This window comes from Capricornis sumatraensis, chromosome 9, assembly GCF_032405125.1.
Source record: "Capricornis sumatraensis isolate serow.1 chromosome 9, serow.2, whole genome shotgun sequence".
In the NCBI taxonomy this organism is placed as follows: Eukaryota; Metazoa; Chordata; class Mammalia; order Artiodactyla; family Bovidae; genus Capricornis; species Capricornis sumatraensis.
Genome location: NC_091077.1, coordinates 21,335,307 through 21,348,322, shown reverse-complemented (window position 1 = coordinate 21,348,322; position 13,016 = coordinate 21,335,307).

Below are 13,016 nucleotides of genomic sequence, written 5' to 3'. Positions count from 1 at the left end.
GTCTTCAGTTGGCAGAGCCCCATTTTGCTCATAAACTTGACCATGATTTTGAGGGGGGCATTTCATGACCATTTTATTCCATGATGCCGAGAATGTCGATTCTCAGGTTTGACAAAGATTTTCTTGACACGCCAGTCAATGTGTGTTACTGGCCTAGGTCATAAAACAGTGTCCAAAATTCTCTGGACCGCCTGTCTTACTAGCCTCTTGGTCCAGGAAAATATTCCCTCTTGTTGATTCTTCCCATATCTAGAGTTACACTGTTACCATCATCGATCTCATATGGGACTATATATTATTCTATTAGAGGCCTCAGACACACATTTGACAGTGTAAGAAACAACAATTTTGTAAAACAGGTGAAATACAAATAACATAGCCAGCAGTTATTAGTAAAGTCACAAGTAAGACTGAAGTTAAGATCTTCCATTAAATATAGCCCAGTCATCTCAGATGTATCTCAGGTCATCTGACTTAGTCAGCTCTGTAGAATCTTCATCTTCCAGGGAAATTACATATTGGCACCACCGTCTATAAGGCACATAGCCCAGTTTTCTGGTGTTACTAGACGATTATCCTTAATATGGTTCAATTGTTTCCAACATAGAGGAGACTTTAAACCTAAATTACCATAGCCTGGTGTTATCTATATAAATCCATCTCATAATTCTGTGAGATTTTTCCTCCTTTGCTGAAACTTTTCTTCTTGCTCTGACTGAGCTTGAGTAATAGAAAACAGCTCAAATTTATGGCCAGAGTCAGAGCAGGCATTATTAATTGGCCCGGTGAGGAGATCCCATCTAGTAATATCACAGTGACCTGAATATGCCTATAATTTTTTTTTTTAAGTAAATTTTCTCAGGGCCAACCAGTTAGAGTCTTGTAGTAGAGAAATTTACCAAGGTAACCCAGAACTAGACACAGGTAATTGGCCACAAACCCAACAATTGAATTGATTTCTAAAACTAGCATAGAATCAGGCCAATGATAGAAAAGCATTTGATTTATATGCCAAGGTCTAAGAAGTCAAGAAAACATAAATGATCATACGAATCATGTCCAGCATCTTGGGGAAGTTCTCTACCTCTGATGTCGTTGTCTTCTTATCCTGGTGTAGTGTAGTTTCTCCTGATAAAAAAGTCCTTCCATCCAGGATGGAGATAGTCCCTTAAATTATGTCCTTTTCTTGTCCTGGTTGCAGGTCATGAGGCATCTGATCTTCATCCAAAGATAGATTACTGAGATAAGCTTCAGAAACAAACTTAGGGTGTTCTTTAAGAATTCAATTAGATTTTACATTAATATCACATAACAGCAAAGAACTAAGAGATGAGTCTTACTAGATGCAGACCTCCATTAACAAACTGGGATTTAACATTTTTTGAAATATCTTTTTCTCCCTAAAGTTACCCTCATTTCTATCAGATATAACCAAATTAAGGCTAATTTGTTTGCAAAATAGCTCTGTCCTCACTAATTTTGGTCTGATGATTTATATAACCATATGGAGAAATATCAATAACCTCAGATATGCAGATGACACCACCCTTATGGCAGAAAGTGAAGAGGAACTAAAAAGCCTCTTGATAAAAGTGAAAGAAGAGAATGAAAAAGTTGGCATAAAGCTCAACATTCAGAAAACGAAGATCATGGCATCTGGTCCCATCACTTCATGAGAAATAGATGGGGAAACAGTGGAAACAGTGTCAGACTTTATTTTTTGGGGCTCCAAAATCACTGCAGATGGTGACTGCAGCCATGAAATTAAAAGATGCTTACTGCTTGGAAGGAAAGTTATGATCAACCTAGATACCATATTGAAAAGCAGAGACATTACTTTGCCAACAAAGGTCCGTCTAGTCAAGGCTATGGTTTTTCCAGTGGTCACGTATGGATGTGAGAGTTGGACTGTGAAGAAGGCTGAGCGCCAAAGAATTGATGCTTTTGAACTGTGGTGTTGGAGAAGACTCTTGAGAGTCCCTTGGACTGCAAGGAGATCCAACCAGTCCATTCTGAAGGACATCAGCCCTGGGTGTTCTTTGGAAGGAATGAAACTAAAGCTGAAACTCCAGTACTTTGGCCACCTCATGCGAAGAGTTGACTCACTGGAAAAGACTCTGATGCTGGGAGGGATTGGGGGCAGGAGGAGAAGGGGACGACAGAGGATGAGATGGCTGGATGGCATCACTGACTCGATGGACGTGAGTCTGAATGAACTCCAGGAGATGGTGATGGACAGGGAGACCTGGCGTGCTGCGATTCATGGGGTCGCAAAGAGTTGGACACGACTGAGTGACTGAACTGAACTGAACTGAATTAATTATAGACTTTTTATTTTCCTGAAACATTTATAGAGTCTCAGACTGAACTTTTAAAATAAAACAGGGCTGGGAAACTCACACCAAAGGCTTATCACAGATTTTGCCTAATAAATCTAGGTGAATTCTTCCCTTTTTAAGGTCTCAAAAATTGATTGACATTTTTGAACCCGTGAGATAACCTTCCTAACTCATTTGATAAACTTACTGGAAACCTAAGAATTTCCAATTTTTGGAGGAGTCAGATAGAGAGAAAATATAATTGTTTTGTTTACAATGTTTAATTTTACCAAAGTATTGTCATAGTTAGTTTGAGAGGAAGGTTTTCCCTACTCCCTGAAAACATAAGATTCAAACCCATAATTTTTCAAATAGAAACCATAAAAGTTATAAGCATATTCGCTGGTTCATTCAGTCCTTCTGTTAACTTTTGTGAAGTCATCAGGTTTTTCATTAGAATACCAGGACATATCAGAATGTTAAGAACTCCATATAATTTCTAGGATATCTGTATTAGTAATTTTACCATACATTATAACATGAGCAGATTTATCACTCATTTGATAATCTTTTTCATGTAATTTAACCAACCAAATAAACACAGTTTAATATCTTTCTTTGGGATGTTTCAGGGGCGGTCTGAAGCACCCCAAAGTTAGCTAGAGGTCAAGGGAACTTCAAAAGAATTTGATTTAGGAGGTTTTATCAAAAAGGTTAACTAAAAGCATTTAGAACATTTGGTCAGATTTAGTCAATGTTGACGGGTGTATCATTTAGCTTGTTGATATGTCACAATGGGCGTAAATACCAAGGCTCAAGGTCTAGTGAAAGTCAGCTCCTCCATCTTGGACCTAATTTGCTCTAACCAGTTTTCTTATGGCTGTGTCATTCCTAACAAAATCAATTTATCTAACTAATCATAATCCAATTTTAGAAAATCCTGATCATGCATAACTCTTTTTAGTATTTTTCATACCGGTTTTTTTTTTTAAACTGAAAACACACTTCCTACTTTCCTTTAGCAACCAAGAACTAACTTTTATATTAGCATTTTATAGATTGGTGAGCATAAATATCAGTGATAATTTCTAAAACCCGTGGTTTCTTAGAACATTTTAGGATGGCACCAAACATTATTCGTTTACAGTCCCAAATCTCTTTAGTTTCTCTGTAAAAGGAAATTAGTGTTTAGTAGTAAATGTTTCAAAATCTTATTTTATTTGGAAATGACCTAACTATTCAATAGACTTCCAACACTTTGCACACTTAGCACAACCCTTAGAAATTTCAGTTATGCCAATCTGGAGAGACTATTTTAGACAGATATTTCTAAAGAATAATTATTCTGAATAGAGTTTATATAAAAGTTCATATCTCATTTACATTTTTTTAGAAGTTTCTTCACTCGAGGTAATTTCCTGTTTGACAAACTTGTAACAGAAATAATATTTAACTTATATTAAACCTAAGTACAATGAAAATATTCTACTTAATTACTCTAAGACATGTCTATATTCGATAGATTAACAAACAAACATTAATATCAGGTATTTAATACTGAATATTTCCCAGTTCACATGAACCTGGAAATTATTGTTTAATTTAGAATTATTTGATTTGTAAGTGCTTACCTTTTTTTAAGCCAAAGAAATAGAGCTCATTTACAAATTAACCTCAAAAATATTACCCAGAGACAAAGGCATACCAAGTCATACTTAGACAGACACAGTGCAAGATCTAGCTCCATTTTCTAAGTTTAGTCATGAATTAGATATTACAATATACAATTTACTAGTTTATAAAAAAACAGTTGAAATAAATAAAATTTTTACAGTCTTTTTCCCTCAGTCTCAGGAGTTAGAGATGGTCTAGATAAGTGTTCCTGAGACCCCTGGTCTCAAGGCACAGGGAAAGAAAATCAAGTTGTAACAAAATGGCGGCAGGTCTACCCAAATGGTGGCCAGACAAAGCAAAATGGCCACCACAAATCGCAACACAGAACACAGAGTTAAAACACGCACATATAAACCTGGCAGTCCTTATCAGACACTCCCTTAAATACAAGAATACAGTCTCTCAGAAAACCTCCTATAGAGACACAGAACTTCAGATCCAAGTACTAACAGCTTCAAAGATTCAAAGGGAGGAAAGGAAGCCAGGTTGAAAGAAGAAGGGGGAGGAGGTGGGAGAGGGGGACGAAAGGGATGGCCTTACAGACGTCTCCTGGCACCTGTAGATAACCAGGCGTTATGGGACTTTACCCTGGGCCTCCAGAGAAGGGAGGACTGGAACTCGGCCCTACCAGAAATCAGACCAGACCAGAACCAGAATTTGAGTTCTCAGCCAAGAGGAGGTGATCAGTCTCCAATCCTCAGCTCAGGCTGAGGCCCTTCAACCAGATTGCTGTGTCCAGGACCGGGGGACTAGAAAAATGGGGAAGGATAGGAAGGGTTAAGAAGAGGAAAGAGAGAGGGAAGGGGAGAGAGGTCAATAAAGTCTCTTGATCCTTACCGGTCAGGGCACTCTGGCCAGTTGTCTGCGTCAGGAGGAGACCAGGGACAAAAGGGTCCCAGTGGTCCATTGACAGCCAAGCTGGCCCCTGTGTACCCCAAGTGATCAGGATGTCAGTCTCAGTGAAGAAGATTTCCACCAGAGTTGCCATTTGTTGCAGGAAGGGGGACCCCTTCCAGGGCCCAAAATTGGGCTTTTGTATAACATTTGGAAATGAATTGTCCGAGGAGACCCATGTGCTAACAAAGCAAGAGATTTTATTGGGAAAGGGCACCTGGGTGGAGAGCAGTAGGGTAAGGGGACCCAGGAGAACTGCTCTGCCACGTGGCTCACAATGTTGGGTTTTATGGTGATGGGATTCATTTCTGGGTGGTCTTTGGCCAATCATTCTAATTCAGACGCATTGCTCAGCCAAGATGGATGCTAGTGAGAGGGATTCTGGGAAGTGGACAGACACACGGTGTCTCCTTTTGACCTTTCCCGGACTCTTCCAGTTGGTGGTGGCTTATTAGTTCTGTATTCTTTATCAGGATCTCCTGTCATAAAACAACTCATGCAAATGGTTACTATGGTGCCTGGCCAGGATGGGTGGTTTCAATCAGTGTGCTTCCCCTAACAGTCTCATCTTGTGTCACCCTCTTCTCCTCTTGCCCTCAACTTTTCCCAGCATCGGGGACTTTTCCAAAGAATCAGCTCTTTGCATCAGGTGGCCAAAGTATCAGAGCTTCAGCTTCAGCATCAGTCCTTCCAAATATTGCAGTTGGAATTGTTATCATGGTTTGGTTGGGTGGGCAGTCCCTCACCCCAGTTTGCCCCGGACCACCCAAGTTTTACTGCTGGAATTCTGGGAAAACCCTCAGTCCCAGGGAACCCTGGAGGGGGCTACTCAGCCTATTGAGGACAGACCTCTTACTTGATGCCCCAACCCCCGAGAGCCAGAAAGGGAGCCCTCCTCTTCCTTCCTATATGGTAATCTTCATTTACTCATCCATTCATCCTTGTCTTCAACTCCTTTATTTGGCAAGTATTTACCAAGTACCTAATGAAACAGGAATCGAAGTTCTTGTTCATGAAGGTGAAGAATGAGTTTCAAAGACAAGGAAACACTAAAGGTAGCAAGTGAATCAGTTCAGTTCAGTTCAGTCACTCAGTCATGTATAGGATTCATTAACGAGAAAGAAAGTACAAAGACTTCAGCATAAACACTGAGAGGAGGTAAAGACTCCCCCAGAAGAGGAAGATTATAGCAGTTTTATATGTTTACCAGTATTAATCTGTACATTTTTAATTGACTCCTGTCCTTAAAATAAATCACTTCTAACCAATCAGCTGAAAGGTCACATTGTTTAATTTAACATCTTTATGGTTCCTTGGATTAAGTCACCACCCTTTTGCATGCCCCCTGGCCATTTTACAGTGGACTAGTGTATGGGATTAAGATTAATGATCACCAGTTGTTTTTCCCTCAGGCATATGAGACATACATTAATTACTGCCCTTTCCTAAAGTGTCTTCCTACAATGTGGGAGACCCAGGTTCAATCCCTGGGTTGGGAAGCTCTCCTGGAGAAAGCAATGGAAACCCACTCCAATATTCTTGCCTGGAAAATCCCATGGACGGAAGAGCCTGGTAGGCTACAGTCTATGGGGTTGCAAAGAGTCGGACACCATTGAGCAACTTCACTTTCCTGGATCTGAGTGCTGATAGTTTATCAGACCAAGGACACATTTCAGGAATTTGGGACAAAGGGTATAGCTTTAGGCAAATGGAGTGAGGAGCTCCCAGCAGCTGGGAGGAGCTACCCCACGCCCGAGGTCAGGGGCGGTGGCCAAGAGGTAAGGAGCAGCGGCTGGAGCAGAGGGGAAGAGCTACCCCATGTCCAAGATAAGAAAAGTGAAAGCGAAGTTGCTCAGTCGTGTCCGACTCTTTGTGACCCCATGGGCTGTAGCCTACCAGACTTTTCCGTCCATGGGATTTTCCAGGCAAGAATACTGGAGTGGGTTGCCATTGCTTTCTTCAGGAGAGCTTCCCAACCCAGGGATCTAACCCAGGTCTCCCGCATTGTAGACAGACGCTTTACCGTCTGAGCCACCAGGGAAGTAGAAACCCAAATAAGAGGGTAGGTGTTGTGAGAAGCATCAGAGGGCAGACACACTGAAACCATAATTAAAGAAAACTAGCCAATCTAATCACATGGACCACAGCCTTGTTTAACTCAATGAAACTAAGCCACGCCGTATGGGGCCACCCAAGATGGGCGGGTCATGGTGAAGAGATCTAACAGAATGTGGTCCACTGGAGAAAGGAATGGCAAACCACTTCAGTATTCTTGCTTTGAGAACCCCATGAACAGTATGAAAAGGCAAAATGATAGGATACTGAAAGAGGAACTCCCCAGGTCGGTAGGTGCCCAATATGCTACTGGAAATCAGTGGAGAAATAACTCCAGAAAGAATGAAGGGATGGAGCCAAAGCAAAAACAATACCCAATTGTGGATGTGACTGGTGATAGAAGCAAGGTCCGATGCTGTAAACAGCAATATTGCATAGAAACCTGGAATGTTAGGTCCATGCTGCTGCTGCTGCTAAGTCGCTTCAGTCGTGTCTGACTCTGTGACACCATAGACGGCAGCCCACCAGGCTGCCCCATCCCTGAGATTCTCCAGGCAAGAATACTGGAGTGGGTTGCCATTTCCTTCTCAAATGCATGAACCATGAATAAGGCAAATTGGAAGTGGTCAAACAGGAGACAGCAAGAGTGAACGTCAACATTCTAGGAATCAGCAAACTAAAATGGACTGAAATGGGTGAATTTAACTCAGATGACCATTATATCTACTACTGCGGGCAGGAATCCCTTAGAAGAAATGGAGTAGCCATCGTGGTCAACAAAAGAGTCTGAAATGCAGTACTTGGATGCAATCTCAAAAACGACAGAATGATCTCTGTTCGTTTCCAAGGCAAACCATTCAATATCACAGTAATCCAAGTCTGGGCCCCAACCAGTAACGCTGAAGAAGCTGAAGTTGAACGGTTCTATGAAGACCTACAAGACCTCTTAGAACTAACACCAAAAAAGATGGCCTTTTCATTATAGGGCACTGGAATGCAAAAGTAGGAAGTCAAGAAACACCTGGAGTAACAAGCAAATTTGGCCTTGGAATATGGAATGAGGCAGAGCAAAAGCTAATAGAGTTTTTCCAAGAGAACGCACTGGTCATAGCAAACACCCTCTTCCAACAACACAAGAGAAAACCCTACACATGGACATCACCAGATGGTCAACACCGATATCAGATTGATTATATTCTTTGGAGCCAAAGATGGAGAAGCTCTATACAGTCAACAAAACCAAGACTAGGAGCTGACTGTGGCTCAGATCATGAACTCTTTATTGCCAATTTCAGACTTAAATTGAAGAAAGTAGGGAAAACCACTAGACCATTCAGGTATGACCTAAATCAAATCCCTTATGATTATACAGTGGAAGTGAGAAATAGATTTAAGGGACTAGATCTGATAGATAAGAGTGCTGGATGAACTATGGACGGAGATTCATGACATTGTACAGGAGACAGGGATCAAGACCATCCCCATGGAAAAGGAATGCAAAAAAGCAAAATGGCTGTCTGGGGAGGCCTTACAAATAGCTGTGAAAAGAAGAGAAGTGAAAAGCAAAGGAGAAAAGGAAAGATATAAGCATCTGAATGCAGAGTTCCAAAGAATAGCAAGGAGAGATAAGAAAGCCTTCCTCAGTGATCAATTCAAAGACATAGAAGAAAACAACAGAATGGGAAAGACTAGAGATCTCTTCAAGAAAATTAGAGATGCCAAGGGAACATTTCATGCAAAGATGGGCTCGATAAAGGACAGAAATGGTCTGGACCTCACAGAAGCAGAAGATATTAAGAAGAGGTGGCAAGAATACACAGAAGAACTGTACAAAAAAGATCTTCACGACCCAGATAATCATGATGGTGTGATCACTAATCTAGAGCCAGACATCTTGGAATGTGAAGTCAAGTGGGCCTTAGAAAGCATCACTACGAACAAAGCTAGTGGAGGTGATGGAATTCCAGTTGAGCTGTTTCAAATCCTGAAAGATGATGCTGTGAAAGTGCTGCACTCAATATGCCAGCAAATTTGGAAAACTCAGCAGTGGCCACAGGACTGGAAAAGGGCAGTTTTCATTCCAGTCCCAAAGAAGGGCAATGCCAAAGAATGCTCAAACTACCACACAATTGCACTCATCTCACATGCTAGTAAAGTAATGCTCAAAATTCTCCAAGCCAGGCTTCAGCAATCTGTGAACCATGAAATTCCAGATGTTCAAGCTGGTTTTAGAAAAGGCAGAGGAACCAGGGATCAAATTGCCAACATCCACTGGATCATGGAAAAAGCAAGAGAGTTCCAGAAAAACATCTATTTCTGCTTTATTGACTATGCCAAAGCCTTTGACTGTGTGGATCACAATAAACTGTGGAAAATTCTGAGAGAGATGGGAATACCAGACCACCTGACCTGCCTCTTGAGAAATCTGTATACAGGTCAGGAAGCAACAGTTAGAACTGGACATGGAACAACAGACTGGTTCCAGATAGGAAAAGGAGTACGTCAAGGCTGTATATTGTCACCCTGCTTATTTAGCTTATATGCGGAGTACATCATGAGAAACGCTGGACTGGAAGAAGCACAAGCTGGAATCAAGATTGCTAGGAGAAATATCGATAACCTCAGATATGCAGATGACACCACTCTTACGGCAGAAAGTGAAGAGGAACTTAAAAGCCTCTTAATAAAAGTGAAAGAGGAGAGTGAAAAAGTTGGCTTAAAGCTCAACATTCAGAAAATGAAGATCATGGCATCTGGTCCCATCACTTCATGGGAAATAGATGGGGAAACAGTGGAAACAGTGTCAGACTTTATTTTTTTGGGCTCCAAAATCACTGCAGATGGTGACTGCAGCCATGAAATTAAAAGACCCTTACTGTTTGGAAGGACAGTTATGACCAACCTAGCATATTGAAAAGCAGAGACATTACTTTGCCAACAAAGGTCCATCTAGTCAAGGCTATGGTTTTTCCAGTGGTCATGTATGGATGTGAGAGTTGGACTGTGAAGAAAGCTGAGTGCCGAAGAATTGATGCTTTTGAACTGTGGTGTTGGAGAAGACTCTTGAGCGTCCCTTGGACTCAAGGAGATCCAACCAGTCCATTCTAAGGGAGATCAGTCCTAGGTGTTCTTTGGAAGGACTGATGTTGAAGCTGAAACTCCAATACTTTGGCCACCTCATGGGAAGAACTGACTCATTGGAAAAGACTCTTTTGCTGGGAGGGATTGGGGGCAGGAGGAGAAGGGGACGACAGAAGATGACATGGCTGGATGGCATCACCAACTTGATGGACATCAGTTTGAGTGAACTGCGGGAGATGGTGATGGACAGGGAGGCCTGGCGTGCTGCGATTCATGGGATCGCAAAGAGTCAGACAAGACTGAGAAACTGATCTGAACTGAACTGAATAGAGTGAGATGTTTACTGAAAACAAGACCTAGGTGTCAGAGTCCTACACTTACTGCCTAGCAATTTCTACCTCACTAATACACAGCAGACTGTTGCTAAGAATGTAACAGGACCCCCATTCTCAAACAGCCCACATTCTAGGGGCTTCTCTGCTGGCACAGTGGATAAGGATGTGCCTTCCAGTGCAGGGAATGTGGGTTCAATCTCTGGACAGGAAGATCCCACACACCATGGAGCAACTAAGCCCATATGCCACAAATACTGAAGCCCGCACTTCCCTGAGCCTGTGCTTGGCAACAAGAGAAGCCACTGCAATGAGAAGCCCTCCCACCACGATTAAGAGTAGCCCCAGCTCGTCACAACCTGAGACTGCCTGTGTGCAGCAACAAAGACCCAGTGTAGCCAATAAATAAATAAGTAGAAAAAAATTTTTAATTAGTTTTTTTTAAAAAGTTCACATTTTGAAACAGGAGGGGAGGGCGGCAGGGCACAACCTTTCCCAAGGATGAAATATAAACTGATTAGAATCAAATGGGTCCAAGATGGCAGATAAGTCAACTTGGATTAAACCTTGATCCTCATTACACATTGTAACACCTCACCAAGCCAAATGACACACCCAGAGGTGCCATGAGTTTGATGGTCAACCATCAAAGACGAAAAAGTGGACTGTGGCCAAATTCCTAGAAATCTTCCCTCAATAATTCGAATAATCTTCCCACTCATTAACCTGTGAAGGCACCCATCCCATAAAAGCTAACCACAGTGCCTTGTGAGGCCGCACTTGCCCTCTGGAACAGCCCACACTCTGTGGAGTGTGTTTCTGTCTGAATAAATCCACTTCTTACCTATCACTTTTTCTCTTACTGAATTCTTTCTGCAATGAGACATAAAGAACCTGAGCTTCATTAGGTCCTCAAACCATGTGTGTGATCTTGGTTGGAATACTGTGGGTTTTGGCTGGGTTTGAGTCCCAGCCAGGTGAGTTTGAGTTCCATATTGGCCTTTGGCTGGGTTCAAGCCCTGGCACATGGGTTCAAATCCTGTTACATGGATTCAAGTCCCAATCTCAGGTAGACAGTTTCAGTTCTAGTTCAATTCAGTTCAGTCGCTCAGTCGTGTCCAACTCTTTGCGACCCCATGAACCTCAGCACACCAGGCCTCCCTGTCCATCACCAACTCCTGGAGTCCATCCAAACCCATGTCCGTTGAGTCGGTGATGCCATCCAACCATCTCATCCTCTGTCCTCCCATTCTCCTCCTGGCCTCAATCTTTCCCAGCATCAGGGTCTTTTCAAATGAGTCAGCTCTTTGCATCAGGTGGCCAAAGTACTGGAGTTTCAGCTCAACATCAGTCCTTCCAATGAACACCCATAAAGGACTGCTCTCCTTTATGATGGACTGGTTGGATCTCCTTTTAGTTCTAGAGAGGGAAGCAAACAGTAAACTGAGAAGGTGTGGTTTTTTATATGGGACTGATATTTCAGAGACCACTGAAGGGGAGGGGAAGGTGAGAAGGGAAGAGAAAGGGCAGATCTAAATGCAGGCAGTGATGGGACAGGGGCAGGCTTTGCCCCCAGCCAAGCTGGTGGCTTCAACACCAGGGCATTCCTGTTCCCACCCCACCCAGTTCTTTGATGATGTCTGGGAAAAATCTGTGGTTGTAACAACTGGAGTAGGGAGGGGCTCCTGGAATCAAATAGGTGGGGGCCAGGGATGATGTTCAACCCCCCAGTGCCCAGGGCTCCCCCCACAGAGGATGATCTGCCCTGAATGTTGAAGTATCATGGGGGAGACCCTGCACTAATATTATTCTGACCTGCTGGTGCCCCCAGATTCTTGCTCAGGCAGGGACTCTATCCAGGTCACCTCTGTGTCCTGAGGTGACCTAGCGTGGGGCAGGCAGGAGATCCGAGATGAGCACTGGGGATGAAACCACAAGTCTGTGTGCCCAGGGGTGATGGCATCAATCACTTCCTTGTGCAGTTAGCTTTTCCCTGAGTCACTCTCTCTTGTCAAGGTCTCTTTTGCAGGTTGGCTATCCCAGAGGTGATACTGAGAGCAAGGACTGGAGTGAAGCTTGCTGAAAAGGTACGGAGAACAGAGGGCTATCATATGATCCGGCAACCCCATTCCTGGGCATATATGAAGACAAAACTTTAATTTGAAAAGAATACTAATAATCATAGTAACACTATTCACAATAGGCAAGACATGGAAGCAACCTAAATGTCCATTGACAGGTATGGATAAAGAATATGTGGTATGGCTATACAATGGAATATTACTCAGCCATCGAAAAGAATGAAATAATTCCATTTGCAGCAACATGGATGGAACCAGATATGGTCATACTAAAATCAAAGTAAGTTAGAAAGAGAAAGACAGATACAATATGATACCACTTACATAGGGAATCTAAAATATGACACAGATGAACTTATCTACAAAATAGAAACAGACTCACAGACATAGGGAACGGGCTTGTGGTTGCCCAGGGAGAGAGGGTTGGGGAAAGGAAGTTTTGGGAGTTTGGGATTAGCAAATGCAAACTACTGTATTGGCGCTAGTGGTAAAGAATCCACCTGCCAAAGCAGGAGACATAGATTTGATCCCTGGGTTGGGAAGATACTCTGGAGAAGGACATGGCAATCCACTCTAGTATT